Source organism: Zingiber officinale, chromosome 2B (assembly GCF_018446385.1).
Source record: "Zingiber officinale cultivar Zhangliang chromosome 2B, Zo_v1.1, whole genome shotgun sequence".
Lineage (NCBI taxonomy): Eukaryota > Viridiplantae > Streptophyta > Magnoliopsida > Zingiberales > Zingiberaceae > Zingiber > Zingiber officinale.
In genome coordinates this window covers 33,283,118-33,302,527 of record NC_055989.1, presented here as the reverse complement: position 1 = coordinate 33,302,527, position 19,410 = coordinate 33,283,118, and positions in this window count along the sequence as shown.

Here is a 19,410-nt window from a genome sequence, read left to right as displayed (position 1 = left end):
GGAGTTCATTCATGACACTTATTGTGGACTTACCAAATTTTGGCGTTATTGCCATGGAAACTAGTAGTATTTGTTTATTTTTAGATTATGCATAGTTTCCCTTTTCTTTATATCCATTTTCTTGATTTTATTATCTATCTACTTGTATTCTAATTGTTTATTTTAGTGTATGACCAGGTCTTCATGTGATAAATTACTTAATCTTGACCTAAAAATAGAAGGACATTACTAGCTTTAAGGATACAAGAGAGGTCACTAGAAATTTTTGAAAGTAGTTCTTTAGACATGGATACTCCAATGGTAGAGAACAACCAAACTATAAAGGAGCTTACAGCTGCAAACGTGGCCTATAAGTATTCTTGCATCACTTATCCGGACTTGGTAGGAGATTTTGAGCTCAGATTTAGTTTCAAGGTTTATCAGGAGAAGATCCAAACAGACATTTGCATGCATTCCATGTGGTTTGCCCCACCATGAAACCACAGGGCATTTCAGAGGAAGATATCAAATTGAGAGCCTTTCCATTTTCTTTGACAGAAGCAACTAAAGATTGGTTATATTATCTTCCAATTGAATTCATTGCAAGTTGGATTAATATGAAGAGGGCATTCTTAGAGAAATTTTTTCCAGCCTCTAGGACTATAACTATTAGGAAAAGTATCTCTGTCATTCAACAAGTTATGGGGGAGACACTTTATGATTATTGGGAGAGATTCAAGATGTTATGTTCGAATTGGCCCTAACATCAAATCAGTGATCATCTACTTGTTCAGTACATCTATGAGGGATTGCTTCCTATGGATAGGAGTATAATAGATGTAGCAGCTGGAGGAGCTTTAGTGAACAATGTTGGAGCAATCCCAATGGTTCGTGCAACCATGTGTTTTGATGTTTGGGCAAAGGGTTTAAGTTAGGTTCACCCTTGTTATTTAATATGTGTATGTGAGTGTATAGGTTTGCAAGATACACATATGACTCAGGTTGATGGCTTCGGGTCCGGTGAAGGATGGGGCATCCGAGGGATCGTAGAAAAGGCAACAAGGACAAGGGCCGAGGGAAGCGTCTTCGAGGCATACACGAAGGATGGCATTGGGACGAGCCGCGAGCTTGGGTGCATTTGAGGGACGAGAGCCAAAGGAAGTAGACTTGAAGGCAAGAGGTCAAAGCTGTAATGAAGCGTCAAGTGAGTCGTAAGGGTGAGGGTCTGAGTGCTGAGAGATTGTACTCGGGTACCAATCGACTGGTGGTTTCATCAGTCGACTGGTATAGTCGACTGGGCAGTCAACTGGGAGCGAACAGAATGCTTCTGTTCGCTCAGCCAGTGTGGAGTAGTCGACTGGTACTTCTACCAATCAACTGGTATCCAGTCATTGGGATGTAATGGTCGAATCTCCACAGATGACAGTCGACTGGCAGGTAGGGTTTTCCAACCCGCAACCTATATAACCAAGGCTTGGGAGCTTGGTTATAGTTGACGAAATAGAGGTGCTTAACCCTTATTAGTAGTCTACTAGTGCCCTAGCTTGTAAAGAGTTCTTGTGAGAGTTGTGGTGAAGTTTCTTCACCCACAAGGAGATATGTGAGCGAGCTGGAGGTCTTTCGAGGAGTAATCCACTGATGGATAGGGATCGTCCACCTTACGGATAGCCGTAGAGTAGGAACATTATCTCCGGACCTCGTAAATCTACATGTCGGTTTGTTTGCATTCTTTCCTTTAGTATTTAGCTTTCATATTTGTGTTTGTATTTTTGTATTTCCGCTTACGCAACTAACAAATACGTAGGAAGTGATTATTTGGGGGCGCTGTCTATCCAACCCCCCTTCTAGATGGCTACCGATCTCCTTCAAGTGGTATTAGAGCGAGGACACTCTCTATTGGACTAACCGCCAAGGAAACAAAGATGACTGACTTGATAGAACCACCAAAGTTCGAAGGAGGAAACTTATGGTGTTGGAGTGTATACTAAAAGCCTAGCTTTTGTAAACATTTATTTTTGAAATAAAAGAATCACATTGGTCAATATATGTAGTAATTTGTTAAATGATATTGTTCAATTAATTTATATAGTACATAACATGGAGTGTGGTGTCACACTCAGAAGATCATGTTGTCGGTTCTCTATAAATTATAAATAGTTTCTCACGACTAAGATGGAAAGGAACAAACCATCAGAATAATCATAGTGTAATTAAGTATTAGTTTATCTTGACTAATAAATTACACTGATACACTTTAAGTGTATTGAGTAGGATCATTTAGGTAAGTTCTTTTTGTACTGACTTAGTAAAAGAACTAGACCTTAGTTATTATGGAAGTGTGTGCTCTTAATCCTAATATAATAACAAACACATATATTTAATATTTATTTCTTTAACTTATCAAAGGGTGAGGTTTAGCTTGATAAATCAATATGCCCGATAAGTTGGGAAATGATATTACTTATAGTGTGTGTTGTTGATTATAGAAGGAATATGTATCCTAGTTATCTAGGTTGAGAGTGTCCCCAAGAGGAGCTCATAAGGAATGCCATGTTAAACCCTGCAGGTGGACTTAGTCCGACATGACAATGAAGTTGAGTGGTATTACTCTTGGAGCTAGATATTAATTAAGTGAGTTGTCAGTAACTTACTTAATTAGTGGACATTCGTAATCTTAAACACAGGGAGACTAACACACTCATGATAAGAAGGAGCCCATAATGTAATTTGGAATTGGTGCGGTAGTGCGGTAATAACTCTCTAGTGGAATGAGTGATTATCGATAAACTTGAGTTGTGTGTTTGGGGCGAACATGGGATACTCAAGCTCATTGGAAGGTCAAAACCAATTTCTCCTCAAGGTCCCTATCGTAGCCTCAAGTCCATCCAAAGAAAGGCCCTTCTTAGTGTCCAAGAAGGGGGCCGACCCATTGCTTGGTGACCAAGCAATGGCCGACCACATCTCCTCTTAATAGGGCAGGCCCTATTGCTTGGTGATCAAGCTTGTAGGGGTCGGCCACAATTATTTCAAATAGGAGGGGTGTTTTGAATTTTTAAAATCTTCTCTTTGTAGAAAACTATAAGTTTTAAAAGAGAAATTTTAATTTTTAAAACTATCCTTATTTGAATTAGGCCACATGTTTTAATAGAGAGTTTAAAAATTTTAAAACTTTCCTTTTTTAACCATCCTCATGGTTTAAGAAAAAAAAGGGAGATAAGTTTTAAAATTAAAATTTTCTATCATCATGTTAAAAAAGAAAATTTTGTTAGAGAAGTTTTAAATTTTAAAACATAGTTTTAATTTTTATAACTTTCCTTTTTTAACTCTAGGAAAGGGAGCATGTAAAATTTTATAAGAGTTTTTTTCTTCTTGTAAAATTTTATAAAAAAAATTATTATTCTTTCCTAAATATGGTGGTCGGCCACCTTGCTTGGTGCCCAAGTAAGGGGCCGGCTAAAACACAATCCTAAACCAAATAGGATTGATCACAACCATTGATTGGTGATTGATTCAATCAAGAGGAAAGAAAAGGAAAAATAAAAAGGGAAAAGGAAAAACTCTTGGATGATTTTATTTTTTGTAAAAGGTTTTTCCTTATTTGCCTTGGGCAAGTAATATAAAAGAAGGGGTGAGGGGGCTTCATGAGATACAATTCTTATTCTCTTGGTTGGAGATCATCAAGTGCCCGGCCCTCCCTCTCTTCTCTCTTTTCCCTTTTGCTCTCTTCTCCTTGGTGGTGTTGGTGGCCGGATTTTAGAAGAAGAGGAGAAGCTCTTTTGGGTGGTGTTCATCTTGGAGGATCATCGCCCACACGACGTCCAAGGCGAGGCGAGGAATACATCAGAAGATCTTGAGGTCATTAGCTTATAAAGAGAAGGTATAACTAGTAATTTTCTTCCGCATCATACTAGTTATTTTCTTTGTAAGAATTCTAAATACAAGAGGCAATTAGATCTAGTTTTTCGAAATAGTTTTTCGAGTTTGTGTTTTCTTCTTTTTCGAATTTGTGATTCGATTGTTCTTTTTGGTTAACCTAGAGTTATTTAAGGAAATAAATATTAGCTTTCCTTAAAAGGCTTTGCCTAGGCAGTGGTGGTTGCTCCCATATCCAAAAAGGCCATGTGCCTCGCCATGCAGTCCTGGAAGCTAATTTTGGAAATTAATATTTAATAGAATTAATAACATAGGTGGAATTGAATCAATAGTGTTAAATTCCGCTTGCGAGTCAAATATAAACCATTAAGAACAGATAAGTTAAATTTGGAATCAATGATGTTAAGTTCCGTCTGCGATTCCTAATTTAACTTCTAAAGAACACAATAGGTTATTTAAGGAAAGGTTCGACACTTGTACAAAAATTTTTGTACAGTGGAACCGGTACATTTTCCTAGGACTAACCAACAATTGGTATCAGAGCTAGGGTTTGCCTCTGTGTGTTTAGAATTCAAATAGGTTATGCACATGTCATACATAATTTAGGCAGGATAGTAGTAGGATGTGCTAACTCTTTGGTTGCAGGCTCCAACTATTATGGTTTATTGATATTGTGTGTGATTGGACCCTTGGACATGTCAAGGGCATTATTTGTATGCATGATTGTATGTATAAAATACAGTAGGAGCTGTATTATTTTTAGAACTTTATTTTTTGTTCGATCTAGAATACATGTACATTCCCTCGTGGAATATTGGATCGATATATGTAAAATTCTATTTTTGTCGCGGATCAGATTCTTGCGAGACGTGGTACTTTTGGAGCACCAGAGGCGCAGCGGAATAAGAAGCAAGATGGATGCAACGACTCGACCCGATGGCGGTGGCTAAAGATGGCAGCAGCTAGGGTTGGAGCACATAGAAGACAGTAACAGAAAAAGACCATAATAGTTGGAAAATGATTTCCATATTTATTGCTTTTATTTACTATGATGTGTGTGTATGCATGTGATGTATGCTAGCATAGGTTAAAATCCTCATTTTTAAATAACTAAGTGGGAGAGAGATTTTAATAAATCCCATGGTCTCCATTACTAGTTTGTAAGTGATGCAACAAGCTTACGTGTTGGCTCTGAGTGCCTCTCTCCACAACGGATGGGTTTGTTGCGGATCACTAGATCAAACTTCCTTTTATGGATGGTTATAAGAAATTATTTAGGAGCGTGTGATCTTCTCCAACTGAAGGGGCACAATCCTATTTAATGGACTTAGTATCAAGTAATAGTATACACTTAGACGCATTCAATAGTATCCTCCCCAACGGAGTCACTGCTATTGTTTTGTGTGACCAAAGTGAAACCAACAATTAATTTTATTTGTCATAAAGTTAGGATGACAAGATAATAAAATTAATGGGTCACACCCTCCTCTTACAAATGTTGAATTTGTATACGTCCACACTAACGTGGCATACAATATTCACGGTGATTTGAGGTGTTGGTTAATTTAAAATAGTATTGTTTGAGGAATCAATATTATTCTTAATTTAGAGTCTTGACCAAAGTTTATTTTTGTGATTCTTAGGATGACTTTCAACCCACTGGCCATTATACTGAAAGAGAACAAACTTACTGGTCCCAACTATATTGATTGGAAAAGAAACCTGGACATTGTTCTTACTACTGAAAGCTATAAGTTTGCACTGAATGAGGCTTGCCCTGATGCACCTGACGGTGACTCTACAACCCCAGAGGAGATTGAGTATCATAAGAAATGGGTAAAATCTGATGAGATGGCGCGGTGTTACATTTTGGCATCAATGTCAAATGTATTGCAACATTAGCATCAAGATTTACCAACAGCTTATGATATAATGAACAATCTCAAAGAACTCTTTGGGCACCAGAGTTGGACTGCTAGGCAAGAGACAATGAGAAAGCTAATGACAACCACCATGTCTGAGGGGACACCCGTAAGGGATCATATCCTCAAAATGATGGCCTATCTGATCGAAATACAAGTTCATGGAGGAGAAATCGATGGGGAAACCCAGGTCGATATAATTCTCCAAACGCTACCCAGAAGTTTTGAGCAGTTATGCCTGAACTATAACATGAACAAAAGAGAGTATACGTTGGCGGAACTTCTGATAGAACTACAGGCAACAGAAGGTATTTTTCGTCAAAGTTCTCAGATTCACTATGCTGAAAATGGTTCTGCTTCTAAGTCGAAAGGCAAGAAGAAGAAGAAGAAACAGGTCTTTTCAGCAAAGAAGGTGAATAAACCTCAGGGTACAGGACAGAAAGCTGGAATGAAGAAGCCGAAGGGCAAGTGCTTCATCTGCAAGCAGTCTAGACATTGGAAAGCGGACTATCCTCATAGGAACCAGAACAATAAAGGTATATCTCATATTATAGTAGTTGAAACATGTTTAGCGGTGTTATCTACCAGCACCTGGTGTGTAGATACGGGAGCCACTGATCATGTCTGCAATTCTTTGCAGGGGTTCCTGGAAACCTGGCGACTATTTGATGGAGAGATAACTATCTACATGGGCAATACTACTAAGGTGGCGGCTGTTGCAGTGGGAGACATCTACTTATCATTTGATAGGAATATAAATTTGATTTTAAGAAATTATCTTTATGTACCCAGTTTTAGAAAGAATTTAATTTCAGTTTCTAAAATGTATTTGGATGGATATTCAGTTTCCTTTAGTAACAATGTCGTTATAAAGAGAAATAAGGTGATTATCTGTTCTGGTGCATTGGTTGACAATTTATACACTTTAAATCTAATTTCTCCCACAAAGCAAAATATGGAAATTAATAACACATCTTCTAACTCTAATAAGAAAAAAGAACCTTCGGAAATGAACCAAACGTATCTTTGGCATCTAAGGCTTGGACATATTAACTTAAGTAGGATTCAAAGACTTGTAGCCGATGGACTCTTGGGTTCATTAGAGTTGGAAAACTTTCCAACATGTGAATCTTGCTTGGAAGGTAAAATGACCAAGAGACCTTTTAAGGCCAAGGGGTATAGAGCCAAATATGCGTTAGAATTGGTTCATTCTGATTTGTGTGGTCCTATGTCTATCCAGGCAAGAGGTGGTTATAAATACTTCGTCTCCTTTATAGACGATTATTCAAGATATGGATATATTTATCTGATGTGCCGCAAGTCTGAATGCTTTGACAAGTTCAAAGAATATAGGGCTGATGTGGAGAAATGTCTTGGTAAAAGTATCAAGACACTACGGTCTGACCGTGGTGGCGAATACCTCTTTGGAGAGTTTTGGAATTACTTATCAGAAGTCGAGATTCAATCCCAATTGTCTGCACCTGGTACACCCTAACAGAATGGTGTGGAAGAACGAAGGAATAAGACTCTTATGGAAATGATTAGATCGATGATGAGTTATTCTGAATTACCAAATTCATTTTGGGGATATGCTTTAGAAATAGCAGTGTACATTCTGAATATGGTATTTTCTAAAATAGTTCCTTCTACTCCCATGGAATTATGGAATGGGCGTAAGCCTAGTCTGAATCATATCCGGATATGGGGTAATCTAGCACATGTGCTGAAGGGAGATACTGACAAGTTGGAATCACGTACAGAAGTTTGTCTGTTTGTGGGATATCCTAAGGGAACAAAAGGTGGTTTGTTTTATAATCCTAAAAATCAGAAGATCATTGTTAGCACCAATGCTTGATTTTTAGAAGAAGATTATGTAATGAACCATAAGCCCATGAGTGAAATAGTTCTAGAAGAAATTAAAGAGGACACGTTTACTTTAGTACCAACAGTACAAGATAAAGTACCACAAGAAACTGCAACATGAGTCACACATGATACACAGCGAGAGACAGTGCCTCGTCGTAGTGGGAGGGTTGTGAGGCAACCTGAGATATTCATGTTTTTGGGAGAGTCTTTAGACTTGATCCCAGATAAACATGAACCTGATCCCCGGACATATGACGAAGCACTCCAAGATATAGATGCAGTATCTTGGCAAAAGGCAATGAATTCCAAAATAGAATCTATGCATTCTAATAAGGTCTGGGAGCTTGTAGAACCACCTGATGGTGTAAAAGCCATTGGATGCAAGTGGATCTACAAAAGGAAAAGAGGGATAGATGGGAAGGTAGAAACCTTCAAAGCAAGGCTTGTTGCGAAAGGGTATACTCAGAAAGAGGGAATCGATTATGAGGAGACTTTTTCACCGGTAGCCATGCTTAAGTCTATCCAGATACTTTTATCCATTGCCGCTCATATGGATTATGAGATTTGGCAAATGGATGTCAAGACAGCTTTCCTTAATGGAAGTCTTGAAGAAAACATCCATATGAAGCAACCAGATGGATTCATTGAAAAAGGCAAAGAGCATCTAGTATACAAGCTCAATCGGTCCATTTATGGACTGAAGCAAGCTTCAAGATCTTGGAACATACAGTTTAATGAAGTAATCCAGTCATATGGATTTATTCAGTGTCCGGATGAGTCTTTTGTATACAAGAAGTGTAATGGAAACGTGGTGGTATTTCTTGTACTATACGTAGATGATATTTTGTTAATTGGCAACAATGTCAAGGTATTATCAGACGTAAGGGTATGGTTGTCCAAACAATTTGATATGAAGGACTTAGGAGAATGTGCACACATTCTTGGGATTAAAGTTATAAGGGATTGCAAGAAAAGAATGTTGTGCCTATCCGAAGCTTTATATATAGATACAATCCTTGCTCGTTTTAGCATGCAAAACTCAAAGAAAGGTTCTTACCTTTTAGGCATGGAGTAGCTTTATCTAAAGAGATGTCTCCGAAGACATCAAAGGAGATAGATGACATGAAGGCAGTTCCTTATGCCTCGGCTGTAGGAAACCTTATGTATGCAATGTTGTATACGAGACCTGATATCTGTTTTGTCGTGGGCATGGTTAGCAGATATCAGAGTAACCCTGGACAAGGACATTGGACTGCGATAAAGAATATATTAAAGTACCTGAGAAGGACTAGAGACTATATGCTAGTTTACCAAGCAGATGATTTGCTCCCTGTGGGTTACACGGATTCGGACTTCCAATCAGATAGGGACAATAATAAGTCTACGTCAGGCTATGTGTTTACTCTAGGAGGTGGGGCCATTGCATGGAGGAGTGTTAAGCAGAAATACGTCTCAGACTCAACCATGGAAGCTGAGTATGTGCCAGCCTCTGAGGCAGCCAAAGAAGCCGTATGGCTCAGGAACTTTCTAATGGACTTTAGATGTGATTCCTGGTTTGCCCAAGATCATCACAATTTATTGTGATAATAGCGGTGCAGTTGCAAACTCGAAGGAACCACGAGCCCATAAGGCAAGTAAACTGTCACGACCCACCTCCTACTAGCTAGGCTGCGAGGCCGGACCGTCACATTATGCTGTGCTAAACTATTTTCTAAAGGTGCGAAAAAGCTGTACTAATTCAAAATTTTGCTAACTACTACTATTTCTTCTGATAATTGCTATTAGCTCTGAAATTCATGTTTAACTACACCTTGAATATTGTTACTATGCCAAAGGAAGTAATTTAGACTTCACATATGAACAAGGACTGAAATAGGGGTTTCTAGCTGTTATCAGGCCTCCCAATCGATCGGTGGATCGATTGGAGTGCTCTGATCGATCCACTGATCGATTCAGCTTGCTACTGTACACGGGGTAAATTCTGGATCGATCGGCTGATCGATCCAAACTTGTCAATCGATCCAAGGATCGATTCCAGAGCTCTCTGTTCGCGACAGAAGTTATTGATCGATCCAGTGATCGATTCCAAGGCTCTCTGTTCGCGACAGAACGCGACCGGATCGATCAGCTGATCAATCCAGGAGCTTACTGTTCGCGAGGAAAACTCCCCAATCGATCAGCTGATCGATTGAGGGCCTCCAATCGATCGGTGGATCGATTGGGCTTTCTGATTTCGCAGCTAAGCTCTGATTTCAGCACTGTCTCGTGCCAAGATCACATACATAAGTTCTACAATAACTGGAAAACATTCTAGTAGCAAACAACTTGTGTTCTAAGCATGTCCATTAACCATCTAAGCATATCTTGCATAATTCAGACACTTAAATATCTAGAAATATAGAAAAGTAATACAATAAGAAAATACTAAGTTCTAAAGGTTGCTAGTTTCTCCAAGAATCTTTATTCCAAGTTCCTGTCCACACACATCTTCATCGCATTGACCTCCAGCCTCCGCTATTCAATCTTTCCTTTACCTTTATCTGCAGTATAAGGAAAAGAAGTATCTGTAAGCTTTCGCTTAGTAAGAAACCATCTACCTCACAAAACATGCATACGATGAAATCATGCCTTTTAAAACATGCTACTTGAAATACATGCTGACATGCTGAAATTTAAATACTGAAGTTACTGATCATGTATACTAAAACATGACATCAAAACTAGTCATGGCATATCAAGAGCTAAGCATGAACTAACACATGTATCAATGGAAAGAAACTAAACTGATACAACACTGAGCTGAACTGAACTAAGCTAATACTGAATTTAAATCATGTTCACATAACTAATTGTGAGATTTTGAAAACTATTTATAATTATAGATCAAAATACTAATCATGCTGCTGATGGGCCCGACAACTGTACTTGCTATGTGCACATCCCTAACTAAACCCGAGGTAGCTAGTCCCGAATCTAGTAGGGTTACTAGGTTATCTAAACCTAGGGACGACTATAGGAGCCCAACCCAATGGACATCTAGTCCAGTACAGTGCCACTGTTGAAAATAAAATACTGGATATAGCTGAATTTTCTTATCTTGTTATTTCTAGGTTATCTGAACCTAGAGCTAGGTTGTCTGAACCTAGAGGCGACTGTGGGAGCCCACCCATTGGACCGTAGTCCCATAAAAGCTGTAATAAAACTGGACATGCTGTAAAAATACTTCTATTGCATTTACTGAGCTATTAAAATGCCTATGGTGGCATTTAACTGAGCTACACATTTTATCAAACATATGGTGTGCACTAGTTCACACCCTACATACTAAAATTCTGCATACTACTAAACTAATGCGTAAAACCTCAAAAAACTACTTATACTGCTGGTGAGGGGTTTCTTACCTCCTGCGCTAGTTTCTTATGATTCTAGTCGCTAGTTTTCCGGTGGAGACGATTCCCTTGACGATCCTCTTGCGTCTACGTGCTCTTCTCGCCGAGAGGAACGCCCTCGTGTCGGAGTCGTTGCCGGAAGGTACCCTTACGTCTCTAGGAGTGAAACCCTAGGTCTCTCGGGGCCTTGGTGTGTCGTGAGGTGAGGAAGAGGAGGGGGCGGCGTGAGGGTTGAGGAGGAGTTGCCGAAACATGAATAAAACCAATCCCCACTTAAGTTTCCTATTTATATTAAGTGATTAATTTCACCCCAACTCAATCATAAATATTATTGTTCCTCTCTTCTTTCAGCACACCCCTGCTGGAGCCACCTGGTTACTAAAGCTATCTATAAGTCGTAGGGTTCGCTAGGTCTCGGGTTCGATTCCCGCTTAAGCTATTTTACGTTTTTATTTATTTTTGCTACTTCTGCTACTCCAAAAATTCTATAAAAATACTCTAAAATTCTAGAAAAATCATAGAATATTTATAAAATTGATTTGAGAATTTTTGGGCATTAGAATCCCCCATATCTTATAAAAAGTTCGTCCTCGAACTTAGAATAACTCTGGGTACTTCTGTCTCATACTGGCTTCTGTCTCCCAAGTTGCCTCTTCTGCTGTGTGACTTTGCCAAATAACTTTTACTAAGGGTATTTCCTTATTCCACAATTTCTTAACTGCTCGGTCTATTATCTGAATAGGCCGACTGTCATAGCTGAGGTCTTCGCGGACTTGTACCGACTGGGGCTCAATCACCTGGGTGGCATCTGGGATATGCTTCTTCAGCATAGAGACATGAAATACGTTGTGGATAGCTGACATCTCCTGGGGTAGCTCTAGCTCATATGCTACCTTGCCAACTCTTCTTATGATAAGGTATGGTCCCACATATCTGGGACTTAATTTGCCATTCTTCCCAAAACGCATTACTCCCTTCATGGGAGCTACTCTGAGGAACACTAAATCCCCAACTGAAAACTCTAAAGGTCTACGCCGTGTATCAGCATAGCTTTTCTAGCGACTCTGAGCTGTCTCTGTCCTCTGACGGATCTGCTGTATAGCTGCTGTGGTATCTTCTACTAGATATGTCTGAAGTTCTAGTTCCTTCTGTTCACCACTCTCATACCAGCAGATTGGAGATCTACACCTCTGCTCGTAGAGAGCCTCGTAAGGTGCCATACCGATAGTGGCCTGATAACTGTTGTTGTATGCAAATTCTGCTAAACTCAGATATTTGCACCAACTTCCTTTGAAGTCTAGGGCACATGCTCGGAGCATATCTTCGAGTACTTGATTTACTCACTCCGTCTGACCATCTGTCTGAGGATGGAAGGCTGTGCTAAATTTTAACTTGGTGCCCAATGCTGACTGTACACACTCCCAAAAGTGTGAGGTGAACCTACTGTCTCTGTCTAAAATGATGGTCCGTGGGACTCCATATAGTCTGACAATCTCCTTGAGATACAACTGAGCTAGCTGCTCCATGGAGTAGGATATCCTGATAGCTAAGAAGTGGGCTGATTTAGTCAATCTGTAGACTATTACCCATATGGCATCAAAGCCATTCGTGGTCCTGGGTAATCCCACTATGAAATCCAAGGAAATATCCTCCCACTTCCATTCTGGAATCTGAATAGGCTGCAGAACTCCTCCTGGTCTCTAATGTTCTGTCTTGACCCTCTGACAGGTTAGACAGGTACTGACATATCTAGAGACGTCTCTTTTCATCCCAGGCCACTAAAAACGCTTCTTTAGGTCCTGGTACATTTTGGTGGAACCAGGATGCATCGTATAAGGAGTCTTGTGAGCCTCGTCTAGAATCTTCCTCCGTAGTTCCTCCTGATCTGGAACACATAGTTTGTCACCAAAATATAATGGCCCACTATATGATACTCTGAACTCTCCACTTTCTGATCCTGCTAGTCCTTGCTTGATTTTCTGAATTTCAGGATCCTATCCCTGAGCTGTCTGGATGTCACTAAGCAAGGTGGATTCTAATGTCATAGTAGAGAGCTGTCCCACTATAAGTTCGAGGCTAAAATCTATGATCTCCTTCTGTAGGGGCGGTGACATGGCCGCTAGTGATAGTAAGGTGGCGCTGGACTTCCTACTAAGTGTGTTTGCCACCTTATTAGCTTTTCCTGGATAGTAGAGGATGTCTACATCATAATCTTTGACCAGTTCGAGCCATCTATGCTGTCGCATATTCAGATCCTTCTGAGTAAAGAAGTACTTCAGACTCTGATGATCTGTATACACTCTACACTGAGCTCCATACAAGTAGTGTCTCCAAATTTTAAGGGCGAACACCACTGCTGCAAGCTCAAGGTCATGAGTCGGGTAGTTCCTCTCATAATCCTTGAGTTGTCTGGAGGCATAGGCGGTGATCACCTTGCCATTTTGCATCAGTACTGCTCCTAGTTCCAATTTAGAGGCGTCACTATAAATATCAAAGCTATCTGTGTTTTCTGGTAGAGTCAGAATAGGTGCACTGGTCAATCTCCTTTTCAACTCGCTGAAGCTGTTCTCACAGTCCTCTATCCACTGAAATTTTCTGTTCTTTCTGGTGAGAGCTGTTAGTGGGGAGGCTATCCTGGAGAAGTCTTCTACAAATTTCCTGTAATAACCTGCTAGTCCCAAAAAGCTTCTGATCTCACTGGCGTTCTTGGGTCTTTTCCAGTTACTCACAGCTTCTATTTTGCTAGGGTCTACCATAATACCATCCTTGGAGATGATGTGACCTAGGAAGGCTACCTGATCTAGCCAGAATTCACATTTCGTGACCTTGGCGAATAGCTGCTTCTGCTGAAGGGTCTACAGTACTATTTTCAGGTGCTTTGCGTGTTCTTCCTGAGTTCTGGAATAGATAAGGATGTCATCGATGAATACGATGACAAACTTATCTAAGTATTCTCTGAATACCCTATTCATGAGGTCCATGAAAGTAGCTAGAACATTTGTCATGCCAAAGGGCATGACTACGAACTCATAGTGCCCGTATCTGGTCCTGAAAGCTGTCTTGGGTATATCACCCTCTTTGACTTTAATTTGGTGATATCCCGATCTGAGATCTATCTTAGAGAACACTGCGGCTCCCTTTAACTGATCAAACAGGTCATCTATTCTGGGAAGAGGATACCTGTTCTTAATCGTGACGTGGTTCAGTGCTCTGTAATCTATACACAGGCGTATGCTCCCGTCCTTCTTCTTCATGAACAATACAGGCGCTCCCCATGGTGAGTGACTAGGACGTATGAAGCCCTTGTCAAGTAGCTCCTGTAGTTGCTCATGAAGTTCCTTCAGTTCTGCTGGAGCCATGCGGTAAGGCTCTTTGGAGATAGGATTTGTACCGGGAATAAGTTCTATCTCGAATTCAATCTCCCTGTCTGGTGCTAGTCCTGGTAACTCTTCAGGGAAGACTGCTGGGTAGTCACATATAACTCAGACCCCTTCTAGCTATTGGTCCTTGTTCTGACTGGTATTGACTACATGTGCTAGGAATCCCGTACATCATGAATCCATTAATTTCTGTGCTTTTAGAGCTGAGAGAAACTTCTTGGCCTTTCTCTTTGGTTCTCTGATGTACTCGAACTATACTTCTGCTTCAGGTTGGAATACGACTTTCTGTTTACGGCACTCTATAGAGGCACCGTATCTGATCAGGAAGTCCATTCCAAGGATGACATCATAATCAGTCATATCTAGCACTATCAGATCACAAAAGAGTTCTCTGTCTGCTATAATGACTGGCACTGCCCGAAGCCAGTGCGTGGACGCCATAATTTCTCCCAAAGGCAATGTCGTCAGAAACTGACTACTGAGTACCTCTGGGGGTATCGCTAACTTTCCGGAAAACATCCTGGATATATAAGAATGGGTTGCCCCAGTATCGAATAAGACAATTTTACTTTGCTGTAAAATACTAATCTGACCTGTAACAACTGTCGAGGCATTCGCTATATCTTCTCTGGTCAGTGAGTAGATCCTTGCATTTGTCGCGACTGAGGGGGCTTCCAGTCTACCTTGGCTGATGTGTGGACCATCTAAAGCAGCCTGCATCTGGTGCAACTATGCTGGTTTGACTTCATATTGAATCGGCTGTGGTGGAGGAAAGCTGGTCTTGTTTGGGCATTGTTTAGCCATATGCCCTTCCTGGCCACATTCGAAACATCCTCGAGTACCCTTGCGACAAACTCCTGGGTGGAATTTTCCACAAGTGGAACACTTGGGATAGCTGGGCTGTTTACTAGCTGGTCCTCCTTTAGGGTAACTCCCTGGTTTGCTTTTGTTGCTGGAGTTCCCTTTCCAGTTAGAGCCATGGGAGCTGTGGCCCTGGTGCTTCTGAGTACCTGAGCCTCCTTGGCCTTTCGACTCTGAGAGAACTTGCTTCTGCTTCTTGATACTGTTCTGATAATACTCAGTGGTCAGGGCACTGCTCACTAGTTCTTCTGTAGTTTGCGGCCTACGGACACCGCTGGCCACATTCATTGCTATTTCCGGCCTTAACATCTTGAGCATCAACCATACTCGTTCTCTTTTAGTGCTAATTAGTTCAGGGCATAGACTTGCCAATCTGTTGAATTTCCTCACGGCCTCCTCAAATGAATTGTTGCCTTGACGAAATTCAGTGAACTCGTCGTAGTGGCGGTTTGTGACCCGCATGTGAAAGAACTCCTCGAAGAATTCCTTCTCGAAGTCAGCCCATGTCATCTGGTTCACTGGGCGCTTCGCTTTAATTTTCTCCCACCACATGCGTGCATCCCCTGTCAAGCAGAAGGAGGCACACTTCACCTTCTCATGTTCCGGCCAGTCCAGAAGCTCCATCGTACTCTCTAGTGTTTTGAACCAGTCCTGAGTATCCCATGGTTCACTGGTGCCTGAGAAGTTCTCTAGCTTAACTCTCTGCCACTGGATCAGATAGGCTTCTCCCCTTGCCCCTACTGCTGGGGCTACTGGTGCTGCAGGTTGGACTGGTGGAACCTCTATCACACTGGGGTCGCTAAATTGGGTTCTGCTGATTAGCCCTGAGGGTGGCTATCTCCTGTTGCTGTTCAGCTAGTTGCTTCTGTAACTGAGCCACTACTGCTGTAAGGTCTGGGGGAGGCACTGAATTGCCTGCCTCATGCTGGGGCTCAGTAGCTGGTGCCCTTCTAGCTGGGCGTCCTCGTGCCATTTCTAGAGACATAGAGGACATACATAACTAAGACAATCATATTTGCATAACTATTGTTATCATGTTAGATACTATCATAAATAAACATACTTTGGTTATCTCTAAACATGAAAACATGAAACATAAATAAAGTGAGAAATGTTCTTACATGGAAGTAGCAGGTTCAATGCTGATGTGTGTGAGGGAAGTATGGAACTTGCTCTGATACCACTCTGTCAAGACCCACCTCCTACTAGCTAGGTTGCGAGGCCGGACCGTCACATTATGCTATGCTAAAATATTTTCTAAAGGTGCGGAAAAGCTGTACTAATTCAAAATTTTGCTAACTACTACTATTTCTTTTGCTAATTGCTATTAGCTCTGAAATTCATGTTTAACTATACCTTGAATGCTGTTCCTATGCCAAAGGAAGTAATTTAGACTTCACATATGAACAAGGACTGAAATAGGGGTTTCCAGCTGTTATCAGGCCTCCCAATCGATCGGTGGATCAATTGGAGTACTCTGATCAATCCACTGATCGATTCAGCTTGCTACTGTACACGGGGTAAATTCTGAATCAATCGGCTGATCGATCCAAACTTGTCAATCGATCTAAGGATCGATTCCAGAGCTCTTTGTTCGCGACAGAAGTTATTGATCGATCCAGTGATCGATTCCAAGGCTCTCTGTTCGCGACAGAACGCGACCGGATTGATCAGCTGATCGATCTAGGAGATTATTGTTCGCGAGGAAAACTCCCCAATCGATCAGCTGATCGATTGAGGGACCCCAATCGATCGGTGGATCGATTGGGGTTTCTGATTTCGCAGCTAAGCTCTGATTTCAACACTGTCTCGTGCCAAGACCACATACATAAGTTCTACAATAACTGGAAAACATTCTAATAGCAAACAACTAGTGTTCTAAGCATGTCCACTAACCATCTAAGCATATCTTGCATAATTCGGACACTTAAATATCTAGAAATACAGAAAAGTAATACTATAAGAAAATACTAAGTTCTAAAGGTTGCTAGTTTCTCCAAGAATCTTTATTCCAAGTTCCTGTCCACACACATCTTCATCGCATTGACCTCCAGCCTCCGCTAGTCCATCTTTCCTTTACCTTTAACTGTAGTATAAGGAAAAGAAGTATCTGTAAGCTTTCGCTTAGTAAGAAACCATCTACCTCACAAAACATGCATACGATGAAATCATGCCTTTTAAAACATGCTACTTGAAATACATGCTGACATGCTAAAATTTAAATACTGAAGTTACTGATCATGTATACTAAAACATGGTATCAAAACTAGTCATGGCATATCAAGAGCTAAGCATGAACTAACACATGTATCAATGGAAAGAAACTAAACTAATACACATTGAGCTGAACTGAACTAAGCTAATACTGAATTTAAATCATGTTCACATAACTGATTGTGAGATTTTGAAAACTATTTATAATTATAGATCAAAATACTAATCATGCTGCTGATGGGCCCGACAACTGTACTTCCTATGCGCGCATCCCTAACTAAACCCGAGGTAGCTAGTCCCGAATCTAGTAGGGTTACTAGGTTATTTAAACCTAGGGACGACTATGGGAGCCCAACCCAATGGACATCTAGTCCAGTACAGTGTCACTGTTGAAAATAAAATACTGGATATAGCTGAATTTTCTTATCTTGTTATTTCTAGGTTATCTGAACCTAGAGCTAGGTTGTCTGAACCTAGAGGCGACTGTGGGAGCCCACCCATTGGACCGTAGTCCCATAAAAGCTGTAATAAAACTGGACATGCTGTAAAAATACTTCTATTGCATTTACTGAGCTATTAAAATGCCTATGGTGGCATTTAACTGAGCTACACATTTTATTAAACATATGGTGTGCACTAGTTCACACCCTACATACTAAAATTCTGCATACTACTAAACTAATGCGTAAAACCTCGAAAAACTACTTATACTACAGGTGAGGGGTTTCTTACCTCCTGCGCTAGTTTCTTACGATTCTAGTCGCTAGTTTTCCGGTGGAGACGATTCCCTTGACGATCCTCTTGCGTCTAAGTGCTCTTCTTGCGGAGAGGAACACCCTCGTGTCGGAGTCGTTGCCGGAAGGTGCCCTTACGTCTCTAGGAGTGAAACCCTAGGTCTCTCGGGGCCTTGGTGTGCCGTGAGGTGAGGAAGAGGAGGGGGCGGCGTGAGGGTTGAGGAGGAGTTGCCGAAACATGAATAAAACCATTCCCCACTTAAGTTTCCTATTTATATTAAGTGATTAATTTCACCCCAACTCAATCATAAATATTATTGTTCCTCTCTTCTTTCAGCACACCCCAGCTGGGGCCACCTGGTTACTAAAGTTATCTATAAGTCGTAGGGTTCGCTAGGTCTCGGGTTCGATTCCCGCTTAAGCTATTTTACGTTTTTATTTATTTTTGCTACTTCTGCTACTCCAAAAATTCTATAAAAATACTCTAAAATTCCAGAAAAATCATAGAATATTTCTAAAATTGATTTAAGAATTTTTGGGCATTACATAAATATATAGAGCGCAAGTACCACCTGATACGAGACATCGTCAAGCGAGGAGAAGTTGTCGTCGCCAAGATTACATCAGCAGATAACCTGGCAAATCCTTTCACTAAGGCCCTTCCGGCGAAAGCTTTTGATTGGCATGTGGAGGGGATGGGAATCAGATGTATGGCAACAGATATGGCAGCTTAGTCTTTTAGTATAAGTGGGAGATTGTTGGAGTGTATACTAAAAGCCTAGCTTTTGTAAATATTTATTTTTGAAATAAAAGAATCACAATGGTCAATATCTACATTTATTTGTTAAATGATATTGTTCAATTAATTTATATAGTAGATAACATGAAGTGTGGTGTTATACTCAGAAGATCATGTTGTCAGTTCTCTATAAATTATAAACAGTTGCTCACGACTAAGATGGAAAGGAACAAACCATCAGAATAGTCGTAGTGTAATTAAGTATTAGTTTATCTTGACTAATAAATTACACTGATACACTTTATCATTTAGGTAAGTTCTTTTTGTACTGACTTAGTAAAAGAACTAGACCTTAGTTATTATGGAAGTGTGTGCTCTTAATCCTAATATAATAACAAGCACATATATTTAATATTTATTTCTTTAACTTATCAAAGGGTGAGGTTTAGCTCG